Genomic DNA, 25,097 nt, shown 5'->3' with positions numbered 1-25,097 from the left:
AAAATGACATAGCACACAAGTGCCCAGAAAGGTTCAATTATGTCCTACCATATCATTACCCCAGGGTCACTGTGCTATTTTTGAAATCATATAGATCAGGAGTTGATCTGTATCTCCTCTGTAACGAGACTTGAGTAATGAACTGAAAAACGCACATGGAAGAAATCTTTAACTCTGTAGAGTTCAAAAGCTGCACAGTAATACCAAGAGGCTAAATATGAAGATTTTTGCTCTTTTTCCCAATTATGTAGGTATTACATCCAGATTCTGCCACTTCCCATGAACCGAAAAGCCAGGACAGGAAACACCAACTTGTGATTTCACTCTTTTTCCTTTCTTACTTGCATTCTCTCCTCACTTGACTCCCCTCCCGCAAAGTTCAGCTTCTGACAGTCTTACAATGCTTAAACAGAGTAAGAAAACTGCAATTCGGACTCAAGATGTCTTTATCTACAAAGAAAATTAACATTTTTAAAAATAGGTCACGGAGGCCGAAACAACTTGCTATTTTACCTTTAAATGGTACATTTTAAAGCATTGTATAACCAGCTGGGGTTTTTTGACCAGAGATAATTCCATCTTTCTCTGATCTCCCTTTCTATCCCACCTCAAGGCAAGACCTGTATTTTGCTTTAGAAACAAACAGCTGCACTCAGAGAGAGAAAACAAAATAATCCTTAGACATTCCTGATAAAGGACTTCACAGACAGAAAATACCATTATCTTACTGTTTGAAACCAGAAGACTTTGATTCAAATAACAATACACGTCACATCATAGCTACCTATTCAAAGATCTTCCACCTTGTAAAGAAGAATTCTGGGGTATGAATGAGCATCTTTAAGTCTACTGTTGAGACCCCAATACAGGAAGTATAAATTTTAGACCTAAGATCTGAATAATCATCTAGCTTTGTATCAGAAATGTTAGCAGCAATGCTGGGTGTGACTGAGATACTGGGATAGGAGAGCATCAGGTCAGACTACCAATAACTTTTTTATTTTTTTTTTTGAGACAGGGTCTCACTCTGTCACCCAGGCTGGAATGCAGTGGAGTGATCTCAGCTCACTGCAACCTCTGCCCACCTCGTTCAAGCAGTTCTCTCACCTTAGCCTCCCTGAGTAGCTAAGACTACAGGCACGCACCACCACACCCAACTAATTTCTGTATTGTTTGGTAGAGATGGTGTTTCACCATGTTGGCCAGGCTGGTCTCAAACTTCTGACCTCAAGTGATCCAACCACCTCGGTCTCCCAAAGTTCTGGGATTACAGGTGTGAGCCACCACACCCGGTCACCAGTAACTATTTTTAAGGAGAAACTGCAATAAACTTTTTTGTACTAATAGGAAATGAGACTTACTTGTATCACTTTTAGATTTCTAGTTATTCTCCAATGGCAAATTTAATAACCATACTCAGTCTCCAAATTTTCCAAATAAAAAGGGTCATTTTATTATACCCATCAGGATTGCTGATATCTAAAATGGTATCTTTGACTTCTCCAAACCCACATTTACTGCGGATAAAATTTTAACATTGCTTACTTGGTTTTACATAATAGACGCATTAGTCTTAGCAAATGTATTTTTGCATATGTACATAAAATAATTTTCCCATTGACAACTTCAAATTATGCCTTATTTTCATCTCCTAAAGCTGCCACAACAAATTACCATAAACTTGGTGGTTTAAGACAACAATAATTTATTCTCTCATAGCTCTGGAGGCCAGAAGAGCAACACCAAGGTGTAGGCAGGGCTGTGTGGCCTGTAAAGGCTCTAAGGGAGCATCCCGCCTGGCCCCTTCCAGCCCCCAGTGGCTGCTGGGAATCCTGGGCATTCTTGGCCCTGTCACTCCAACCTTGGCCTCTGTCTTCACATAGCCTTTCTCCCCTGTTTCTGTGTCTTAAAACTCTCTCTCCTTCCTCTTATAAGAACACCTCTTATACAGGCGCGGTGGCTCAGGCCTGTAATCCCAGCACTTTGGGAGGCTGAGGTGGGAAGATCACCTAAGGTCAGGAGTTCTAGACCAGCCTGGTCAACATGGAGAAACCCTGTCTCTACTAAAAATACAAAAATTAGCCTGGCGTGGTGATGGGTGCCTGTAATCCCAGCTACTGGGAAGGCTGCGGCAGGAGAATCACTTGAACCTGGGAGGCAGAGCTTGCGGTGAGCTGAGATCGCACCACTGCACTCCAGCCTGGGCAACAGAGATGCTGTCTCAAAAAAAAAAAACCAACAACAACAACAAAATACATCAGTCATTAGATTTCAGGTCTATCTTCAATCAAAGATTATCTTATCTTCAAAGACTCTCGATCCAAATAAGGTCACATTCCTAAGTACCAGGGGTTACTTGAGGGCCAATATTCAACCCACTACACCAATTAATATCCATCAGGTTGGGCTCCTAAAATAATGCATGTTTGCCTCTCATGGCAATCATCACATTCCTCCTGGAATCCAACCTGACTCTGGAAAAGCTATTATTTATAGGAAGTCAATAGGGAATCTCTCGAGGCTGTGAATGCTCATTCTCTAATTTATCTGTTTTGCAAATCAGAGTAAGGGTTTTTCCGTAGGAAAAAAAAATGTAGCCAATTGAATTTCTACTTACTTTTCTGGCTGAGATTTAAAGTGGGAATTTATTCATTGTCCCAATGAAATTAGAGTAATAGGATCTTTTTTTTATTACCCACAATATAGACATTCTTATCTTTTACTTGAGTTTTAAACCACGGGTTTATTCACTTTTTTTTCTAATTGCCCAGGAAGAAATTATTTTCCATTTAGCTAGGGGGAACTAAGATTCCATCTGCTCTACTTCAGTTTCCTTTCTCCACTCTAGTGCCCTCTTTATTTATTTGGTGTTTTTATTTTTGTTTTAGAGATAGATTCTTGCTCTGTCCCTCAGGCTAGAGTACAGTAATGTGATCTCAGCTCACTGACGCTTTGAACTCCTGGGCTCTGATGATCCTAACCCCCTCAGCCTCCTGAGTAGCTGAAATGTCAGGTACATGGCACCACGCCCGGCTAATTTTTTTTTAGTGCCTTTCAGCCATCTGCCAGGTCATGCAAATTACATATTTGTGTATGTTTATCCCCTGTAGCACTTCTTGCCTGCCGGCACCACTCATTAGTGATATATATATATATATATATATATTTCAGAAGCTGATGAAATTTCTTTAAACCTTGGCCATACACACAGAGAGAATAAGAACAACAACACAAACACATACACTTACCTCTGCCTCACCTATTCTAGATGCTCTACATATATTAGCATCCTTTATCCTCACCAAGTGAGGGGTACTATTAGCCACATCTTACAGATGAGCAAACTGAGAGAGATGAACAGAGATTAGTAAACAGTGGGACCTGAATATGAACCCAGGTAGGTGGCTTCAGAGTCCATGTTCTTAACCACAATGCAAGCAAGACTGCCTCTGAGGATGTGCCCAGATGCTAACACTGTTCTGTTAGTGGTGAGGTGATAGATGAGTTTTTAAAAAATGCTTTTTGGTCAGGTGTGGTGGCTCACACCTATAATCCTAGCACTTCGGGAGGCCGAGGCAGGAGGATTGCTTGAGCCTAAGGAGTTCAAGACCAGCCTGGGAAACATAGCGAGACGTCATCCCCACCCTCACGCCCCTGCCAAAAAAAAAATCAGCCAGGCATGGTGGCACATGCCTGTAGTCCTAGCTACTTGGGAGGCTGAGGTGGAAGAATCACTCGAGCCCAGGAGATTGAGGATACAGTGAGTCATGTTGGGGCTACCGTACTCCATCTTGGCCAAGGGACTTCATCTCAAAAAAAAAATAAGCTTTTCTATATATCCCACATTTCCTATAAAGATCATGCGTTAATTTTTTTAATCAGGAAAATTTTTTTTAAACAAAACTTTCACAATTTGTGGGGGTGTAACATCATAATGGCAAACATATAACACTATAAGCCAGATACTGTTATGTGCAATGTATATAATTTAATCCTCAAAACAATTATCATCATTATTTTATATTTGAGAAAACTGAGGTGCAGAAAAATTCAGTAGATTACCTGAGGTCACGCAGCTAGTAGGTGTCAGCCAGGATCTAGCACCAATCTGTGTTAACTAGGTTAGGCTGCCTAAATTAGATATAAAACTTCGGTGTCAAACTCCCATTTGAATTACAGTCACACTGCACTAATGCGTTGAAGAACACAGACCATGTCCAACTCTTATTTGAATCTAACTCCTAGCACAGTGGTTTAAAACAAAACAGGAAATGTGTAGCTTATTTAATTAAACTATAACCTTTACCATTCAATATAAATATACTAAGGGGAGAAAATAAATCTGCTTCACCACACTAAATATTAAAAAACCCAAGTGTTATCATTCTAACAGACTTCTTAATTGGACAATACTAGCCCAGATTAAAGGGCATTTAAATTACCCCTTTCTAAACAGTGTCACAAATGCAGAATATTTTCTCCCTCTGCCGCTGGATGAGCTGGGCATGTTGCCAGATCTTTTTCTAATTAGCTCCTGTGGTTAATTTCTTAATCTGTTAGCATTTCCTTACAGCTTGTTAAATGTAAAGATAGCTGAACTTTTCCACTGTTTCTGTGAAAGTGGAGTAATCTTCCATGTCAGTCTCATAAGGGTGGATTAATCAACATTAAACAGCTGCCATCCTACACTTACCAGATCAGCAAATACCACTTGCTCCCCCGCCCCCCAAACTGAAAAACCTACGACAATCTCTTGGCCAGGCTGTGGGGAAGCAGGCACTAGTACCTAGCTTGTGGGAATGTAACTGGCACACTCCTATGGAGGGCAGTTTGGTAATGTCTCCCCACCTTGCATATGCACATACTCTTTGACTCAGTATTTCTTTTTTTTTTGAGACTGAGTTTTGCTCTTGTTGCCCAGGCTGGAGGGCAATGGCGTGATCTCGGGTCACCGCAACCTCCGCCTCCCGGGTTTAAGTGATTCTCCTGCCTCAGCTTCCTGAGTATCTGGGATTACAGACATGCGCCACCACGCCCAGCTAATTTTGTATTTTTAGTAGACACGGGGTTTCTCCATGTTGGTCAGGCTGGTCTCGAACTCCCGACTTCAGGTGATCCACCTGCCTTGGCCTCCCAAAGTGCTGGGATTACAGGCGTGAGCCACCACACCCGGACGAGACCCTGCATTTCTGAAAACATTTTTCACTCTTGATTTGACAGTTTGACTAGGTGTAGAATTATAGACTGAAAATTTTTCCATCAGGCTTTAGATGGCATTAATCTATTATCTTTTAGATCCTAGTGCTATTGTTAACTGGTCTAATATCACTTGTTTTAGATCATTTTTATGTGACTTTTCTCTCTGATGCCTTTAAAATTTGTCATCAGTGTCACAAAATTTTATGACAATGTACTGTTGAGGGTCTTTTTCATCACTTTTTTCATTCTGGACACTGGGTGAGCTCTTATCCATCTGAGACATTTTTGGGGAAAACCTCTTGTGTTGCTTTTTAAATAATGCCTTGTCCTTCACCTTTCTAGAACTCCAATAGTCAGATGTTGGACCTCCTAGATATCCTTTAATTTTCTTTTTTCTTCCACTTATTGTCTGTTATCTTTGACCAACTGCTTTACTTTACTCTCTCTGCCACCCAGGTTGGAGTGTGGTGGTGTGGTCATAGCTCACTGCACCCTAGAACTCCTGGGCTCACCCAATACTCCCACCTCAGCCACCCAAGTACTTAGAACTAGGGGTGTGCCCTACCACACCCAGTTAGTTTTTTCTATTTTTGTAGAGACAGGGTATCACCATATTGCACAGGCTGGTCTTAAAGTCTTGGTCTCAAGTGAGCCTTCTATACTGGCCTCCCAAAGTGTTGGGATTACAGTTGTAAGCCACCACGCCCGGCCTACCTTCCAACTGCTTTACTGCAATCTTCACTTAGTGAGATTTTTCAATTCTCAAGAACATTCTTGAATAGTTCCTTTACATGGCATCCTGCTCTTGTTTCCTTGATGTAACATCTTATCTCTGAGGAATTTGTTTTTCAAAGTGCAGGCCGGGCACAGTGGCTCACACGTGTAGTCCCAGCACTTTGGGAAGTCAAAGCCAGTGGATCACTCGAGCTCAGGAGTTCGCGACTAGTCTGGGCAACATGGCAAAACCTTGTCTCTACAAAAAATAAAAAAAAACTAGCCAGGTGTGGTGGTGCGTATCTGTAGTCTCAGTTACTTGGGAGGCTGAGGTGAGAAGATCACTTGAGTCCAGGGGAAGGAGGCTGCAGTGAGCCGAGACTGTGATCATGCCACTGCACTCCAGCCTGGGCAACAGAGCCAGACACTGTCTCAAAAAACAAAAGAGGTGCTGAAGAGCTAACTAGAAATTCTATGTGGATGAGCACCGCTTGCTTACTGTGGGACCTCACAGCATGTGATGGGATAAGGAAATTCTAAATACTATGTTTGTTTGTTTTTTTTTCCCATAGGCTAGTCAATTTCCCCAGACAGAAATGTGATAATGTCCTGGCTGAGGGGCTTATAAATGAGTGTTCTAGGAGCCAAGGATGGGTCAGTTGCTCTGAGGTAAGTCTTTCAATGTCTTGGTGGGCAGAGATGGTGTCTGTGATAACAAGCCCCATAGCCAAGACAGTAGGAGCCAAGACAGGAAGGTAGGTGGAAAGATCTGGCTGAATATGCAGACATCAACTTGATCTACTATTTTAGGTAAGAAACCTGCCTCCCATCCTCATTTATAACAGGGTTTCCCCAGGTTAGACTTTGACACACATATTCTTTGGGGATGGGGATCTGGGGTGCTAACTCTTCCACATTCAGACTTTCAACTCATTTTCCTGTTTTCAGCCCCAGTGTACATCCTATATTCGCAGGTACCTAAAACTTATCTCAGAACATGGCCCACATGCGGCTGAAAACAGGATTGCTTCCTGTTAGCTTCCTCCACTGCAAATACTTACTGGAGCAGATAAAGTTGAAACCTAAATTACTCATCATATATGCACCTACATTTCAGTTTTCAAAATTTTGTAGGGAAAAATTCTGGCCCACTGCGATCTCCTCTCCCAATCTCTTCATCCTTATAGATTTGTAACTTTTTAAAAAGAAAATTCCTTTACTGTCATTTTAGTGGGGTTGGGGAGGGAGGAAATATAATCCATCCCATTTCTCCATCTTTTCTAAAAGTCTCTCCTGACCCTGAAGACATCTGTTCATTTGTCATTGGTCACAACTTGGTAACATGTACCATCCTACGTAATTGAGGGGAGACAAAATTATCAAACAAAGCAAAATGACCAGAACTTGGGGTCAGAACATTCTTCCTAGAAGAACATCACCACAAAGAGGAATCTGATACCTGAACAAGAGGTTCTGGGAAAGAGAATAAACAACCTAAAGTATAATCATCACCTAGAGAGTGAATACTGAATAGCTGCCTTTATTAAACCACGGAAAGATTTTTTTTTTTGAGACAAAGTCTCGCTCTGTCGCCCAGGCTGGAGTGCAGTGGTGCCATCTTGGCTCACTGCAAGCTCTACCTCCCAAGTTCATGCCATTCTCCTGCCTCAGCCTCCCAAGTAGCTGGGATTACAGGTGCCCGCCACCATGCTGGGGTAATTTTTTGTATTTTTAGTAGAAACAGGGTTTCACCGTGTTAGCCAGGATGGTGTCGATCTCCTGACCTCGTGATCCACCTGCCTCGGCCTTCCAAAGTGCTGGGATTACAGATATGAGCCACCGTGCCCGGCCGGTAAGATTTTTTTTTAAATCAACCTTAGGCTGGGCACAGTGGCTCACGCCTGTAATCCCAGCACTTTGAGAGGCCAAGACGGACGGATCACTTAAGGCCAGGAGTTCAAGATCAGCCTGGCCAACATGGTGAAACCCCATCTCTACTAAAAACACAAAAATTAGCTGGGCATGGTGGTGCATGCCTGTAATCCCAGCTGCGGTAAGCAGGAGAATCGCTTGAACCCGGGGGTGGGGGGCAGAGGTTGCAGTGAGCCGAGATCACATACCACTGTACTCCAGCCTGGGGGACACAGCAAGACTCTGTCTTAAAAAAAATATATATACATATATATATATATATAATTAAAAAAAGAAGAAACAACTTTGTGGAGGATATAATTTACAGACAATAAACAAAATTTACATACAATTTACATAAAACATACCAGTGTCAACACCCCCACAATAAAGACACTGAGCATTTCCATCACCCATGAAAGTTCCTTTATGCCTCTTTGCAATCTTCCCTCCACCCAAGCCCCAGGCAATCACTCTTCTATTTTCTTGTCACTATCCACTGGTTTGCACCTTTGAGATTTTTATATAAATATACAGCATGTACACCTCTGGGTCTGGCTTCTTTCGCAAAGCATGTTTTTGAGCCGGATACATGCTGTCTAGAGCTCCTTTTTCCTGTTCAGAGCTCTCGTTGGACGGGGACAGCACAGTTTGTTCATCCATTTGCTGATGAGCCCCCGGATTGTTTCCAGCCTTTGGCCATCATGAATACGCTGCTATGAACACTCATAGAGAAGCCTCTGCGTTTTCATTCCTCTCAGATAAATATCTAGGCATGGAATTACTGTATCCTTGAGTAACTGTTGTTTAACTTTAAAACAAAGTACTGTTTTCTGAACTAGTACTACTTCACATTCTCAACAGAGGATATGAAAGTTCTGCTTGTGCCACATACTTGCCAACACCTGGCGCTATCGGTCTCTTAAATTTTAGGCATACGTAGAGGGTAAACAGCGGTAGTTCAATATGGCTGGAAATTGCTTTTCTCTGATGATTAATAATATGAAGTATTTTCTGTAGCTCCTGGCTACTGTTTTATCTTACCTTGTGAAGTATACTTTGAAATCCTTTGTGCATTTAAAAAATGGGGTTACTATTATTGAATTGTAAGAGTTCTTTACAATCCTTCGTCAGATTTATCTATTGTAAACATTTTATCCCATATTGTACATTTTCTTCATTCCTTTCTGAAGAGCAAACATTTTAATTTTGATAAAGTCCAATTTAGCATTCATTTATTTTATGGCAAGTGCTTTTTGTATCCTACTTAGAAAATCTTTTCACACCCAGAAGTCACATGAACGTTTTCCCCTGTAATTTTTCCAGAAGCTTTATAGTATTAACTCATTTAGGACTTTGGTCCGTTTTGAGTTTTCTGGGCAGCATATCAGGTATGGGTTAATGTCTGTTTTCTTCCACACAGATATTTAGTTGCTGCTGTACCATGTGTTGAAAAGATGTTCCTTTCCCCACTGAATTGCCTCAGGACCTTTGCTGCAAATCAATTGACTATTTACGTGTGGATCTATTTCTGGATTCCATCTTCTCATTTATGTACATGTCTATTATTTTGCCAGTATCACAGCCTTGCGGTGCTGTAAAAGTCAGTCTTCAATTTTTGCTGGCTTTGCCAGTTCTAAGTACTCTGCAATCCATACACATTCTAGAACCAGCTTTTCAATTTCTACAACGAAAATACAGCAGAAATTTTGACTGAGAATGTATTGAATCTACAGATGAATTTGTAGAAAATTGCTTATGTTTATGATACTGAGATTTCCAATCCACAAGCCTATTTATACTAATATTTTGTAGTTTTCGGTATGTAAGTTTTACATACATTTTGTTAAATTTATCCCTAGTACTTCATGTATTTGAATGATACGGCAAGTGGAACACTATACTTAAAAATTTTTTTCCAGTTATGTTTTTTTGGTATTCTGACCAAAACATAAATGGTTTTCTTGATATACTGACCTTGTATTCTCTTACAGTAGTGAGATCCTACTGTTTCTCGCTAAACTCACTTACCAGTCCTAGTAGCCTTTTTATTTTCATTTTTTAGAGACAGGATCTCACTCTGTTGCCCAGGCTGGAGGGCAGTGGTGCTATCATAGCTTACTGCAGCCTTGAATTCCCAGGCTCAAGCAATTCTCCTGCCTCAGCCCCTAGAGCAGCTAGGACTACAGGTGTGCACCACTACAATGAGCTAATTTTTAAAACTTTTTTGCAGAGATGGGATCTCACTATGTTGCCCAGGCTGGTCTTGAATTCCTGGCCTCAAGCAATACTCTTGCCTTGGACTCTCAAAGCACTGGGATTACTGACGTGAGCCACTGCACCTGGTTCAGTATTTTGAAGCTGTTATCAGGGACATACACATTGAAGATTTTTATAGCTCTGTAAGATATTGACCTTTTTATCATTATAAAGTATCCTTCATCTCTAACAATATTCCTCGTTTTAAAATTTATTTCATTTGATGTTAATATCGCCACTTCAGCTTTCTTATGTGTATTCTTTTCATGGTATAATCTTTTTCCATCCTTTTACTTTTAACCTGTGTCTCTGTGTTTAAAGTGTGTCTCTTCTAAGCAGGTAAAATGTACAAATCTTACAACAGTAAATTTCCATTTGCCCTGCCCCATCTTAGTGCTACTGTTGTCATAATTACACCTATATATACATTATATGTTTAAAAGGCTTTGTTTGTTTTTTGTTTTGTTTTTTTTGAGACAGAGTCTCACTCTGTCACCCAGGCTGGAGTGCAGTGGCGCCATCTCCGCTCACTGCAAGCTCCGCCTCCCGAGTTCACATCATTCTCCTGCCTCAGCCTCCCGAGTAGCTGGGACGACAGGTGCCTGCCACCACGCCTGGCTAATCTTTTGTATTTTTGGTAGAGATGGGGTTTCACCGTGTTAGCCAGGATGGTCTCCATCTCCCGACCTTGTGATCTGCCTGCCTCAGCCTCCCAAAGTGCTAGGATTACAGGCGTGAGCCACCGCGCCTGGGCAGGTTTTTTATTTTTTAGGTAGAGAAAAGGTCTCACTATGTTGCCCAAGCTGGCCTCAAATTTCTGGGCTCAAGCAATCCTCCCACCTTGGCTTCCCAAAGGGCTGAGATTATAGGTGTGAGCCACCGTGACCAACCTATATGTACATTATAAACCCAGCACTACAGTGTTACAAAATCTTTAAAATCTTCTTTCTTATGTCACCAGCAGGCACAGTGGCACACGCCTGTAGTCTCTGCTACTCAGGAGGCTGAAGCAGGATGATAGCTTGAGCCCAGGAGTTCAAGGCTATAGTGCACCATAATTGTCCTTGTGAATAGCCAACGCACTCAAGCCTGGGCAACACAGTGAGACCCCCATCTCAAAAAAAAAAATCATATGTATCTTAAAGAAATTAGAGAAGGAAAAAAATTCATAGCCTTTTATATTTACCTACATATTTTCTATTTCCAGTGCTCTTCATTTCTTCCTGTAGATGAGTTACCACCTGGTATCATTTCCCTTCATTCTGAAAACTTCTTTTAATGGAAGTCTGCTGGTGATGAATTCTCTCAATTTTTGTTTTTCTGAAAATGTCTTTAGCCCTCATTTTTGAAAATTTGTTTCTCTAGATACTGGATTTTTGGTTGACAGGGTTTTTCTTTCAGTATTTGACTATACTATTCCAGTGTCTTTTGGCCTCCTTCGTTTCTGATGAAAAGTCAGTCACATTTGTAACACTGATCCCTTTTATGTAATGTGTCACTTTTCTCTACCTGCTTCCCCTCCCCACGCAAGTTCAGAGATGTAATGTGCTGATGTTGTAACAAGGTTCAGAGGGTGGCACACCTCACACACATGCATGAACACCCAATCGTCACACTCATGAGCTGCAAAAGGATCTCTATCTGCTTTTAGGATTTTCTTTTTATCTTTGGTTTCAGCAATTTGACTATGATGTGCCTATGAGTGCTTTTTCTTTGTGCTTAGACTCCACTGAACTTCTTGAATCTATAGTGTTTTCTACCATATTTAAGAAGTTTGGGGATATTATTTCTTCAAATATTGTTTTTTGCCTATTTTTCTCTCCCCTTTCTAGGACTCCAGGTACACTTATATTAGGCTACCTGATATCGTCCTACAAATCTCTGAGGCTCTACTCACTTTTCTTCAATCTTTGCTCCTCTCTTCATTGGATGGGATAATTTCTATTGATCTATCTTCAATGGTACAGATTCTTTTCTCTGTCATTTCAAAACCGCTGTTGAACACATCTAGTGAACTTTTTTTTTTCTTTTGAGACATGTTGTCAGCCAGGCTAGAGTGCAGTGGCACGATCACAGCTCACTGCAGCCTCGATCTCTTGGGCTCAAACGATCCTCCCACCTCAGCCTCCCAAGTAGCTGGGACTACAGGTACATACCATCATGCCTGGCTCATTTTAAAATTGCTTTGTAGAGGTGGGGTCTCACTATGTTGCCCGGGCTGGTCTCAAACTCCTGAGCTCAAGTGATCCTCTTGCCTTGACCTCCCAAAGTTGTGGGATTATAGGTGTAAGCCACTGCACCCAGCCTCTAGTGAGTTTTTATTTCAGCTATTACTTATTTGAGCTCTACAACTTCCATTTTTTCACTTTCCATTTCTTTGTTACAATTTCTTTATCTGTTCACTTATTTTTTCCTTTAATTCTTTTGATCAAATTTTCCTATAATTCTTTGATCATAGGACAGCGGCTTTGCAGTCTGCCTGCAAAATCCAACACTACCCACTTAGACGCTCAGAGTCAGTGTCTACTGACTGCTTTTCTTCCTGAGTATGAATTAGACTTTCCACTTTATTTACATGTCTAGTAATCGTAGATTGAAAACTTGGCATTGTAGATAAAATGTTATAGCAACTCTGGATTCTACTGTGTTCTTCTGAGGACCTTCTCTTTTTATATTCTAGTAGGCAGTTAACTTGCCTGGATTCAAACTGCAAACTGTCTCTCCTGTCGTATGAAGCAGCTGCTATCTCTGCTCAGCTCTTACAACGTCTAGCCTAGCTCCCTGGGGTCTCCCATGCTTCTGTGTAATCTGGCAGACACCCAGGGATTTAGGCTGATCATACTCAGATTTAGGGGCTCACACTCTCTGTGACTTTTGTGTTCTTGTGATTTCCTCCTAAGTTTTCAGCTGCTTGGGCAATATTAGGGTCTTTCCTCTGAACCCCAAGCCAGTAAGGCTTCAGCTTTCCACTGCTTTGCTGCTCACAGTTTAGGGATATACTGTTTTAAAAAGCATGAACCTCACAGATCTCATCTAGTATAGGTCTGTCTTTTTTTTTTTTTTTTGAGACGGAGTCTTGCTCTGTCGCCCAGGCTGGAGTGCAGTGGCGCGATCTCGGCTCACTGTAAGCTCCGCCTCCCAGGTTCACGCCATTCTCCTGCCTCAGCCTCCCGAGTAGCTGGGACTACAGGCGCCCACCACGCCCGGCTAATTTTTTGTATTTTTAGTAGAGACGGGGTTTCACTGTGTTAGCCAGGATGGTCTCGATCTCCTGACCTCGTGATCTGCCCGCCTCGGCCTCCCAAAGGTCTGTCTTTTAAGGGTAGATTCCTCTCTAGCCTCTGCCTGCTTGCTGTTTCATTGGTTGGCTGGTTTTTTTGTTTTTGTTTTGCTGGGCTCCCTGGGATTTCACGATACAATTAGAGTTTAATAATCAACCAGGAATTTGGGCAGTTTTCACTCAGATGTGGGGCCTCACCCTTTCTGTAGTCCTCTCTTGTTTCCAGGATTCCCCCCTGAACTTTCCAGCTTCTCTTCTATCCCTGACTTCTCTTCTTTGGCACCTCTCATCTGTAATGCTGCAGCTTTCCACTATCATTTCTTTCTACTGAAACCACCATGGGTACTGATGCATAACTTCTGGCAAAAAAGTCATAAACTTGCAATTCTTGCTCCTTCTATTATAGTGTTTCAGGAGTCAATTCTCCTCAGGTTCTAGGGAAAGCTTTTGGATGCTTTTAGTTGTTTCTTATATTTCACCCACATCTTTCAGTTGTGATCTGTAGGAGGGTTTATGCAACCACTTCACTCAATCTCCCTTAATGGAAATTTCCTCTAATCCAACAGAAAGTAATTTACTTTTTGGATTTTTAAAAATAACACCTTACTTTTAAAAGCATAGTGCTATAAACAAAATATTTAAAAGTAACACGTTTTCAAGTAATGAACAATAACACTTCAGTGGCAAAGTCCTAATTGTCTTTATAAATTTATTAGATCAAATATTCCAAATGTTGCATGTGATAAAGCCATATAGCAAAAGTAGAAAGGCTTAAAATGTTTTTTTTTTTTTCTATTTTAGTGAAAAGGAAACAACATAAAAGAAAAAGAATAGCTCAGTTAGACACAGGAATTCTGTTCCTAGAAACAGAATCTGTTTCCTGCCTAGAAGTCAGCAAAACCTAGTCTGTTCTACATTTAGTAACTGGAGAAGATGGGAAAAGCTAGAGCTCTTTGTTTCGGTTTTGTTTTGGTTTTGTTAGTCTCAATGGTTATTTTTGGGAGAAAGAGAAAGAACATATGTCAGTGGATCAAATAACTGTATTATAGATTACTGCATTGGATTCCAATTGCTGTAGAGAATAATTACTATTTTATATGTCTTTAATAAAGTATAAATATTCACAGATGGTCTGTTATGTGCAAAGCACTATATGATAGGAATAGAGAGAGGGGATGTGGGGGGAGGAATTGAACAAATATGAATAAGATCAGTTTTGGCCGGGCATGGTGGCTCAAGCCTATAATCCCAGCACTTTGGGAGGCCGAGACGGGTGGATCGCCTGAGGTCGCAAGTTTGAGACCAGCCTGACCAACATGGAGAAACCCCATCTCTACTAAAAATACAAAATTAGCCAGGTGTGGTGGTGCATGCCTGTAATCCCAGCTACTCAGGAGGCTGAGGCAGGAGAATTGCTTGAACCCGGGAGGCAGAGGTTGCAGTGAGCCGAGATCACGCCACTGCACTCCAGCCTGGGCAACAAGAGCGAAACTCCGTCTCAAAAAAAAAAAAAAAAAGATCAGTTTTGCCCCCCAAAGATCTTATAATGTACAGAACAGATATGTAAAACACACACACACACACACACACACACACGAACACAAGATGTGGAATGGATGTAGAAAGTGCTGTTTATAGACCGGGTACTTGATTTAATCTCACAATTTCAAATGCAAAGTTAATGTTATGCTATGAGCTACTTTTTAAAATGTATATGTTTATAAAATATTTGTTTTTAAAGTAATAGTTCGAAAAGTAGAAAAAGTAGAAACACACAGTAGAAAAAAAACTCTTATTTTGGAAATATATAATAAAGTGGAACAATCCTATAAATCACCAGAGAAGATCACTATTAAAAGTCTGAAGAAAAAGAAGTCTGGGGATGGTGGCTCACACCTGTAATCCCAGCACTTTGGGAGACCGAGGCAGGTGCATCACCTGAGATCAGGAGTTCGAGACCAGCCTGACCAACGTGGTGAAAACCCGTCTCTACTAAAAATACAAAAATTAGTCATGTGTGGTGGCGCACGCCTGTAATCCCAGCTACTCAGGAGGCTGAGGCAGGAGATTTGCTTGAACCCAGGAGGCAGAGGTTGCAATGAGCCGAGATCACACCATTACACTCCAGAATGGGTGACAGAGGGAGACTCTATCTCAAAAAAAAAAAAAAGTGTGTGTGCATGTGCACATGCTCACACATACCTTTGAGCATATACTTCTGTGCTGCTCAATCTCTTTTCGACCAAATGCATCACATTTAGCAACTGTTAAGTGGACACCTTTCCATGTTAAAACATATATAGTGACTTCATTCTTTTTTGTTTTGTTTTGTTTTGTTTTGTTTTGAGATGGAGCCTCACTCTGTCGCCCGGGCTGAAGTACAGTGGTGCGATCTCGGCTCACTGCAACCTCCACCTCCCTGGTTCAAGCGATACTCATGCCTCAGCCTCCCAAGTAGCTGGGATTACAGGTGCACGCCAACATGCCCAGCTGATTTTTGTATTTTTAGTAGACAAGGGGTTTCACCATGTTGGCCAGGCTGGTCTTGAACTCCTGACCTCAAGTGATCCGCCCTCCTTGGCCTCCCAAAGTGCTGAGATTACAGGCGTGAGCCACAGCACCCGGCCTGACTTCATTCCTTTTAATGGTTATAATATTTAGTCAAAATAAATATACTACTTACTTAATCAGTCCCTTTCTGATGGGCATTTGACTTTTTTATAGTTTTTAGTTATTACAAAGCTATTGTAGTGTTTCTATACGTTCTTAAAACTGAAAGTGCTAAGTCAAAAGGACTAAACATTTAAATTTTTAATGGCAGGCCAGGCATGGTGCTCACACCTGTAATGCCAGCACTCTGGGAGGCCGAGGCAAGAGGATCATTTGAGGTCTGGAGTGTGAGTACAGCCTCACAAGACACCCATCTCTATAAAAAATACAAAAATTAGCCAGGCATGCTGGTGTGTGCCTGTAGTCCCAGCCACCTGGGAGGCTAAGCTGAGAGGATCACTTGAGCCCAGGAGGTCAAGGCTGCAGTAAGCTGTGATCACACCACTGCACTCTAGCCTGGGCAACAGAGTGAGACTCTGTCTCAAAAAATAATAATAATAATTAATTTTTAAAAAGTAAATTTTTAATGGCTACTGCCCAACTAGCTTTCAAAAGGATTATGCCGATTACACTCAACAAACTACAAGAGAGTCTCAGGTATTTTTTTTCCTTATGTCTTTTGTTATTATGGCCGTATATTTCATTTCTAAATTTTAAAAATTTATTTTTAATTTTTGTGGGTACATAGAAGGTGTATATATTTATAGGTTATTTGAGATGCTTTGATATAGGCATGCAATGCATAATAATCACAACAGGGTAAATGGGGTATCCATCACCTTAAGCATTTATCATTTGTGTCACAGACAATAATTAGTTATTTTTATATCACAATTATTTCTGATTATAGTCACACTGTTGTGCTAGCAAATACTAGCTCTTATTCATTCTTTCTTTTTGTACCAATTAACTAACCCCACTTCCCTCCCACTCCCTCCTACCCTTCCCAGCCTCCAGGAATCACCCCTTTACTCTCTATTCTACATGTTTTAACTCCATAATACATTATTATTTTTGCTTTTTACTATTACCATTTAGAAAAATTACATTAGAAAATTTGTTATGTTTACCTACATACTTACTATTTTTAGCATTCTTTATTCCTTTAAATTGACCCAAGTTTCCATTGTTATCATTTTCCTCTTACCAGGAGAATACTCTTTACTACTTTGAGCCTCAGCTATTTTTATACATTATCTTACATTTACCCAAATATTTGGCAATTTTGGTGTTCTTCCTTTAGTCTTGTGGATCTGAATTACTGCCCATTGGTAGAATTTTCCTCTCAGTCAAAAAAACTTCTTTCAGGTAGATCTGGTAGCAAGCAACTCCTAGTATTTTTTTTATCTAGGAATGTCTTTATTTTGCCTTCATTTTTGAAGAATACTTTTGCTAGATATAAAAATTTTGTTTTGTTTTGTTTTTTATTTCAGTACTTTTAATATGTCATTCCATTGCCTTCTACCCTACACTGTTTCTGCTGAGAAGTCAGCAAACATTCATACTGTTACAATACAAAACTTGAGGAGTTATCTTTTTCTTGCTGCTTTCAAGACATTCTTATTCTTTTTGTCTTTGTTTGTTTGTTTTTAGACAGTGTCTTACTTGGTCGCCCAAGCTGGAGTGCAGTGGCGTGATGTCGGCTCACTGCAAGCTCCACTTCCCAGGTTCAAGTGATTCTCCTGCCTCAGCCTCCCGAGTAGCTGGGACTACAGGCATGTGCCATTACGCCTAGCTAATTTTTGTATTTTTTAGTAGAGATGGGGGTTTCACCATGTTGGCCAGGCTGGTCTCGAATTCCTGACCTCAAGTGATCTGCCCACCTTGGCCTCCCAAAGTGCTAGGGTTATAGGCGTGAGCCACCGCACCCAGCCTCTTTTTGTCTTTGCCTGTCAATTATTTGACCAGGATATGCCTAGGTGTGGATCCCTCAGTATTTATCCGATTTGAAGTTTTCATAGATTCATGATTTTCATCACATGTAGGAAGTTTCTGGCTGTTACTTCATACATTTTTTTTACTGCCTTTCTTCTCCTTTCCTTGTAGGATTCTGCGACATGTGTGTTGGTATGCCTGATGTTGTCCCACAGATCTCTGAGGCTCTGTTCATTTTTTTCTCTCAGGTTCTTCAGATTGGCAGTTTCTATTAATCTATCTTTAAGTTCATTGATTCTTTCTGTGTCTCAAATCTGCTGTTGAATTCCTGTAGTGAATTTTTAATTTTAGTTACTGTATTTTTCATCTCCAGAATTTGCATTTGGTTCTTTTTTATAGTTTCTGTTTTATTGAGATTTATTGAGTCACTGTCATCATACATTTCTTTAAATATTTAAACATGACATACGTAGTTTCCTGTATTTCCTGAACACATCTATAATAGCTGTGTTGAAGTCTTTGTTTACTAAACCTAACATCTAGGCTCTCTCAGAGACAGTTTCTATTGACTGATTATCTTCCCTAAATATGAACCATCCTTTCCTGGTTTTTTTGTCTCATTAGTGTTTGTTTGTTTGTTTTCTGTAGCCATTCCTTACAGACATAACCATAATAAATTACAGACATAATCATAATTTTAAAAAACTAGATGTTTTAGAGAATATATTGTAGCAACTCTCAACTGTAATTTTTCATGTGTGTTATTTCTTTAGTAATTTGCCTCGACTAAATCTACAAAATCTGTCTCCCCTGTGATGTGTGGCTATCTGATGTCTCTACTCAGTTTCTTTTCTTCTTTTTTTTTTCCAGTTTTTCTTTTCAAATTCTTGTTTTTATTTTTAAGCCTGACTTGCTAACACACAGCTTAGTGATCAGACAATGATTGGTTACAGGTTGTGTTCGCATCTCTTGAGCCTGCTAGGCTTCCAACCTCTGCCCATGGGTCTGTGCAGGGTTAGGAAGCAGAAAGTTCAAGCAGTTTTCAGGTCTACCCCACTTTTCCTTTCGGATCAGCCCTCTCGCATTTCCTTTATACATTCATGCAGATTCCCAGCCAACCAGGGACAAACGGGTACCATGGGATCTCTCTAGTTTTACCTGCATGTGTGCAGAGGCTTCTAAGTCAGCCAGAAATGTGTGGACAGCCCTTCAGACCCCTCTGCAACTGTCTCATTTCCAGGATCTCTGTTAATTAAGTTTTGGGCTAGTTTGCCAGTCTGTTGCTTGACCCACCTGGGATAGCTCTCTCACTACCAGAACTGTTGGCCTTCCTTGTTCTCTTGCTACTGAGGGTCATTACTTCCACTGTCAATGCCACTGGACGGTGGCCGTTCACCTGCTCCAAATCAAGCGCGTTCCCTCTGGCAGCCAAGCTGTTAGTTTTCACGGCCTGCTCTACCCTGACAGAACTACCACACCAATGGCAGGAGGGGATGGGAGTAACCCTCTACCATTTAGGCAAGGATATCAAAGACTCCCATTGTTCTTACCTGAAGTTCGGCAGTTTCTCTTGGATAAATGCTTCTCCATTTATTTCTTGCATTTATTCTATTTCTAGAGCCCTGAAACAGTTGTTTTTAACAATTTTGTCTGCTATTATTGTTGTTTTGTGGGGAGAGATTTTGATTTCCTCACTGTAACTACTAAAGTTCTGATTCTGTCCTCAGCTACTTTTAAATGCCCTCTTTCATCTTCAAACATATCACCTCATCACATGACATAAAAGTGCATTGTAAGTCAAATGTGAGATCAGGATAATGAACAGGCCTGGCGCAATGGCTCATGTCTGTGATCCCAGCACTTTGGGAGGCCAAAGTGGGTGGATCACCTGAGGTCAGGAGTTCGAGACCAGCCTGGCCAACATGGTGAAACCCCATCTCTACTATAAATACAAAAAATTAGCTGGGCGTCATGGTGCATGCCTGTAATCCCAGCTACTTGGGAGGCCAAGGCAAGAGAATTGCTTGAACCCAGGAGGCAGAGGTTGCAGCGAGCGGAGATTGTGCCACTGCACTCCAGCCTGGGCAACAGAGTGAGATCCATCTCAAAGAAAAAAAAGAATAATGAACATACTTCATACCAGTTGTCTTTCTAAGCTATTATACCACGCATTTCTAGGTCTTGAGAGTGGAAAATGTAAAAGATTGCTGTACAACTCTATATTGATCTAACAGTAAACCAAATAAATGCCTGTGTTTCCTTCAAGTCATATCTAAGCACCTCGAGCAAGTTTTACCTTCATTCTCACATGAAAGAAAACTCAGACAGCCCTGATAGCCTTCTATGTATATTTGTACAAATAACAAATTCAAGATTTGTTTTCCTCTTCTCTAAAAAACTTTGTTTACCCTCTCAACATGATACATTTCCTTTTTGTTATAGAAATGGTTCATACTGCTGTACCTCACCCTACTAAAACTGCAAATCACCTGGCTAGCTCTCGTCATACAGCAAACACATATTATTGTTACTATTAGTTAGTCTTCTCATTCTTTGATAAGGACCCAACCCAAGAAAAGGCTAAATATAGTCCATTATCAGTAAGAGGCAAACAGGAATCAAGGTTCAAGAACTTCTGATTCGTAGTTCATAAAATTAAAAGCATTTTTCAATATTGTTACCATGTTGACACCATTAAGTTTGTGACAAAGCATTTATTTCACACAGTCCACTCTAAATTAATTCCAATATTACTTACAAAACCTTTAAAAATGCTTTGTTTCACAAAAGCCTTTAACAGGGGCCAGGTGCAGTGGCTCACGTCTATAATCTCAGTACTTTGGGAGGCCTAGGCGGGCAGATCACTTGAGGTCAGGAGTTGGACACCAGCCTGGCCAACATAGCGAAACCCCATTTCTACTAAAAATACAAAAATTAGCCGGGCATGGTGGTGTGTGCCTGTAAACCCAGCTACTTGGGAGGCTGAGACATGAGGATCGCCTGAACCCAGGAGGCAGAGGTTGCAATGAGCTGAGATTGTGCCACTGCACTCCAGCCTGGGCAACAGAGTAAGACTCTGTCTTAAAAAAACAAGAAAGAAGGTCTTCAACAGCAAATGGCTTCCCAAACTAAGTACCATATGTTAAACCAGGACACAAATCATGGCAAACTAAATTTCCCATTCATTTCTTCCTGGGGGTTAGTGGTAGAACACTACAGGCAGATGGGAATGGGAAGTGCAGTAATAATACTGACAAGGACTCAGAAGCAACCAGCCCCAGCCTCTGGAGAACCCGCAGCACGTTGGCATCAAGCAGACAAATGAGCCCTTGCTCTGTGGGCTTCGGACCTGTTCCAGAACCCCTCCCAGCCAGGGCAGAGCTCATAACACTGCAGCCTCCAAAGTGCTCCAACAGGGGATGCTCCACCCGGGGAAGGGAAGACACTACAGGTGATGTCTCCTTTACAGCAAGAAGTTTTAAATAATCCAGACTCAGTCTCTTGAAGCCAGAAGTCCGTTACAAGTAGAGTTAACTGATAAGGTGGAATTGATTACAAAAAGGTAATTCAATTGCAAGACTCCTGACAACACTATAAGCTAATGCTGCTTAGGAGGGAAATCACTCTTTCTCTTTGGCATTTTCATTAACAGCACCACCTGACTGCAGTTTAAAAAGCACCATCACGAAAAATAGCCTCTTTCACTGTCCTTCCTAGATAGATTAATCTGACCTGTGTGTAAATAATGGAATTTCTATTCAAGCCCCAGCTTGTGATTCATTTTGTTTGCCCAGTAATGGCATGCGAGATGACAAATATTCATGGATTGCGGGTTTTTCCATGAAGGTGGCTAACAAGTAAGGGGACAGTGTTGAAACCCAAGACATCATTCAGAGAAACCCAAGTCTCATAGGGCTGCTCTCCTGGGAGAAGCAGTGTTAAATGGCAGCAGGTTGAACCTTCTTCCCTCTTTTTTTTTTTCTCTTAGTAGAGACGTTGCCCAGGCTGGTCATGAACCTTCTTTTTCAGGAGCCCCACTCCCATTCAGCTGAAATTGACAGTTCGAACTATCAGGTTTCGACGCAATTATCTCCATCCTCTTCTTTTTTTTTAATAAAATGCTGATAAGCCAGGTGCAGTGCCTCACGCCTGTAGTCCTAGCACCTTGGGAGGCCAAGGTGGGAGGATTGCCTGAGCTCAGGAGTTCAAGACAAGCCTGGGCACTGTGGCGAAACCCCATCTCTACTAAAAAATACAAAAAATTAGCTGGGCGTGGTGGCAAGTGCCCATGGTCCCAGCTACTCAGAAGGATCAGGTGTGAGGATCAGGTGGAGGTTGCAGTGAGCTGAGATTGCAGCACTGCACTCCAGCCTGGGTGACAGTGCAAGACCTCGTCTCACCCCAAAAAAATAAAAATAAAAATAAAAAAATGCTGATTCTTAAGCGATGAACACATTTTACCTGGGTTTTGGAAAAAATATATGCAGCCCAGCTGGGCAGTGACTGCACACCCAGCACACATTGGTATAGATCAGTGTCCATAATCCCAGCACTCTGGGAGCCGGGGCAGGAGGATCAGTTGAGCCCAGGAGAGCAGCCTGGACAACATATCAAAACTGCATCTCTGGCCAGGAGTGGTGACTCATGCCTGTAATCCCAGTATTTTGGGAGGCCGACGCAGGCAGATCGCTTGAGGTCAGGAGTTTGAGACCAGCCTGGCGGCCAACATGGTGAAACCCCGTCTCTACTAAAAATACCAAAAGTAGCTGGGTGTGGTGGCGGGGCGCCTGTAATCCCAGTTACTCAGAAGGCTGAGGCAGGAGAATCGCTTGAACCTGGGAGACAGAGGCTGCCATGAGCTGAGATTGCGCCGCTGCACTCCATTCTGGGTGACAAAGTGAGATTCCGTCTCAAAAAACAAAACAAAACAAACGAAAAACAACTGCATCTCTATAAAAAAACAACAAAAAATAGCTAGGTGTGGTGGTGCATACCTGTAGGGCCCATTACGTAGGAGGCTGAGGCACCAGGATTACTGGAGCCCAGAAGTATGAGGTTACAATGAGCTTTTTTTTTTTTTTTTTTTTTTGAGATGGAGTCTCACTGTCTTGCCCAGGCTAGAGTGCAGTGGTGTGATCTCGGCTCACTGTAGCCTCCGCCTCCCAGGTTCAAGTGATTCTCCTGCCTCAGCCTCCTGAGTGGCCGGGACTACAGGCACCCACCACCATGCCCGCCTAATTTTTATATTTTTAGTAGAGATGGGGTTCTACCATGTTGGTCAGGCTGGCCTCAAACTCCTGACCTCTGGTGATCCACCTGCCTTGGCATCTGAAACTGCTGGGATTACAGGTGTGAGCAACAGTGCCTGGCCTACAATGAGCTTTCATTGCACCACTACACTCTAGCCTGGGCCACACGGCGAGACCCTGTCTCTAGGGAGAAAAAAGGAAAAATGCATACAAATATATTTAATCTGTTCTGTGTTAATAACATTAGGAATGTGAAAATGCCTTCCAAACTCATCAAAGGAGAACTTAAAGATATAAAAATAATATTTCATTAAACATAAAAAGTTCAAGATACATAAAATTTTAAGACTTCATAAAATAGAATATTGCTGAATAAAACAAAACGTGTAATGTACATAAAATATACGAATGTGAATTTATTCTTTGCATTTATCAGCAAGAAATTGGAAACAATCTAAAGTCCATTAGTAAATAAGTTTCTAGTTAAATTATGGTAGATCCATACAATAAGATACTATGAAGCTGCTGAAAGAAAACAAAAAAAAGCTCTTCATGTGGACGTGTGGAAAGATCTCCAAGATTAATTTTTTCATGAAAAAAGAAAATCAAGGTGCAGAACAATGTCCATACTATGTTAACATTAATTTGTTTTAAGGTGAGAAAAAGAAACTATATATAATTATATATGAATAAATTTATGTTTGCTTGTATATACATAAAATAGTTGGAAAGATACACAAGAAACAAATAAAGTACTTTTACTAATTTGGCAGAGTTGGAGGGGTGAGAAAAATTGGGAACTCAGCAGATGGGGAATTAAGGGGAGGGCACTACTCACTGTGTATCTCCTTCTATATCTTTTGAATTTTGAACCTTGTAAATGTATTGCCTATTCACACATTTAAAAAAACGAAACAAAGAGTTCCACCCAATGGGCATCCCTCTCTCAGCCATGCACCGTGATGGCAGAGTACAAGTTACAAGTCATGCCTGAGTCTGGGAGGTCCACGGTTGGGAATCCATCACTGGCTTTTGTGAACAAGGCAGGTCACGCAGATGCAAAGCATCTTTCCCTGTCTGCTGAAGTAAAATCCATGAATAACTTCTCCAACCATTCCTAACCAAAACTCTCACACGTTAGGAAAAGGTTCCGAACTAGAGGTCAGTCAAAAATCTCCTTGGTTTGCAAGCACAGCTATAGAGCTAAAGCTTCATCACCCTCTAAAAGCTTGTCAGAAATGCAGAATTATAGGTCCCAGCCCAGGCCAGGTGAATCAGAATCTGCATTTTAACAAGATACCCAGAAGATTCTTACCCGCATTAGAGTTTGAGAAGCACTGAGCTATGGTCCACTTTCAATTAAGCTTTTTACCACATAAGAGTTGGATTTTGAGCAAAAGCCACGTTATCAGATTCAGTACGTGGGTAAAGGTTAGTTTTGTCAAATACGAGCAGGCCTTCTCCTGTAGTTTGGCACCACTTGAGTAACTACCGTCAATATTTGCAACTTTACAACCACTGTGGAGAATAGTTTGGAGGTTCCTCGAAAACTAAAAATAGAGCTACCTTACAATCCAGCAATCCCATTGCTGGGTATATACCCCAAATAAAGGAAATCAGTATAGAAAAGAGGTCTCTGCATTCCCATGTTTACTGCAGCACTATTCATGGTAGGCAAGATTTGAAAACAAATGTTTATCAACAGATGAATGGATAAATAAATGCAGCGCATATACACAATGGAGTACTATTCGGCCACTATTTGGCCACAAAGAATGTGATCCTTTGGATGGATGGATGAATCATGGATGGAACTAGATCATTATGTTAAATAAAATAAGCCAGGCACAGAAAGACAAACTTCACATGTTCTCACTTACTTGTGAGAGCTAAAAATTAATACAATTAAACTCACGGAGACAAAGAGTAGAAGGATGGTTACCACAGGCTGGGAAGGGTAGTGGTGGGGTTAGGGGGGTGGATGGGAGGGAAGTGGGGAG

At 41.2% G+C, this 25,097-nt stretch overlaps 1 protein-coding gene and 1 non-coding gene across 4 annotated transcripts in view; both read right to left on the bottom strand.

The window, feature by feature from the left end:
* PACS1 (phosphofurin acidic cluster sorting protein 1) overlaps positions 1–25,097 on the bottom strand; it is a 161,474-nt gene that overhangs the window by 71,240 nt on the left and 65,137 nt on the right. The gene's annotated exons all lie outside the window — the stretch shown is intronic.
* Positions 11,614–11,718, bottom strand: LOC129461675 (small nucleolar RNA U13). The gene has a single exon (XR_008650649.1). It is a non-coding gene; the product is annotated as a small nucleolar RNA U13 (small nucleolar RNA).

This window comes from Symphalangus syndactylus, chromosome 1, assembly GCF_028878055.3.
Source record: "Symphalangus syndactylus isolate Jambi chromosome 1, NHGRI_mSymSyn1-v2.1_pri, whole genome shotgun sequence".
Lineage (NCBI taxonomy): Eukaryota > Metazoa > Chordata > Mammalia > Primates > Hylobatidae > Symphalangus > Symphalangus syndactylus.
This window is presented reverse-complemented; position numbering and strand designations above follow the sequence as displayed.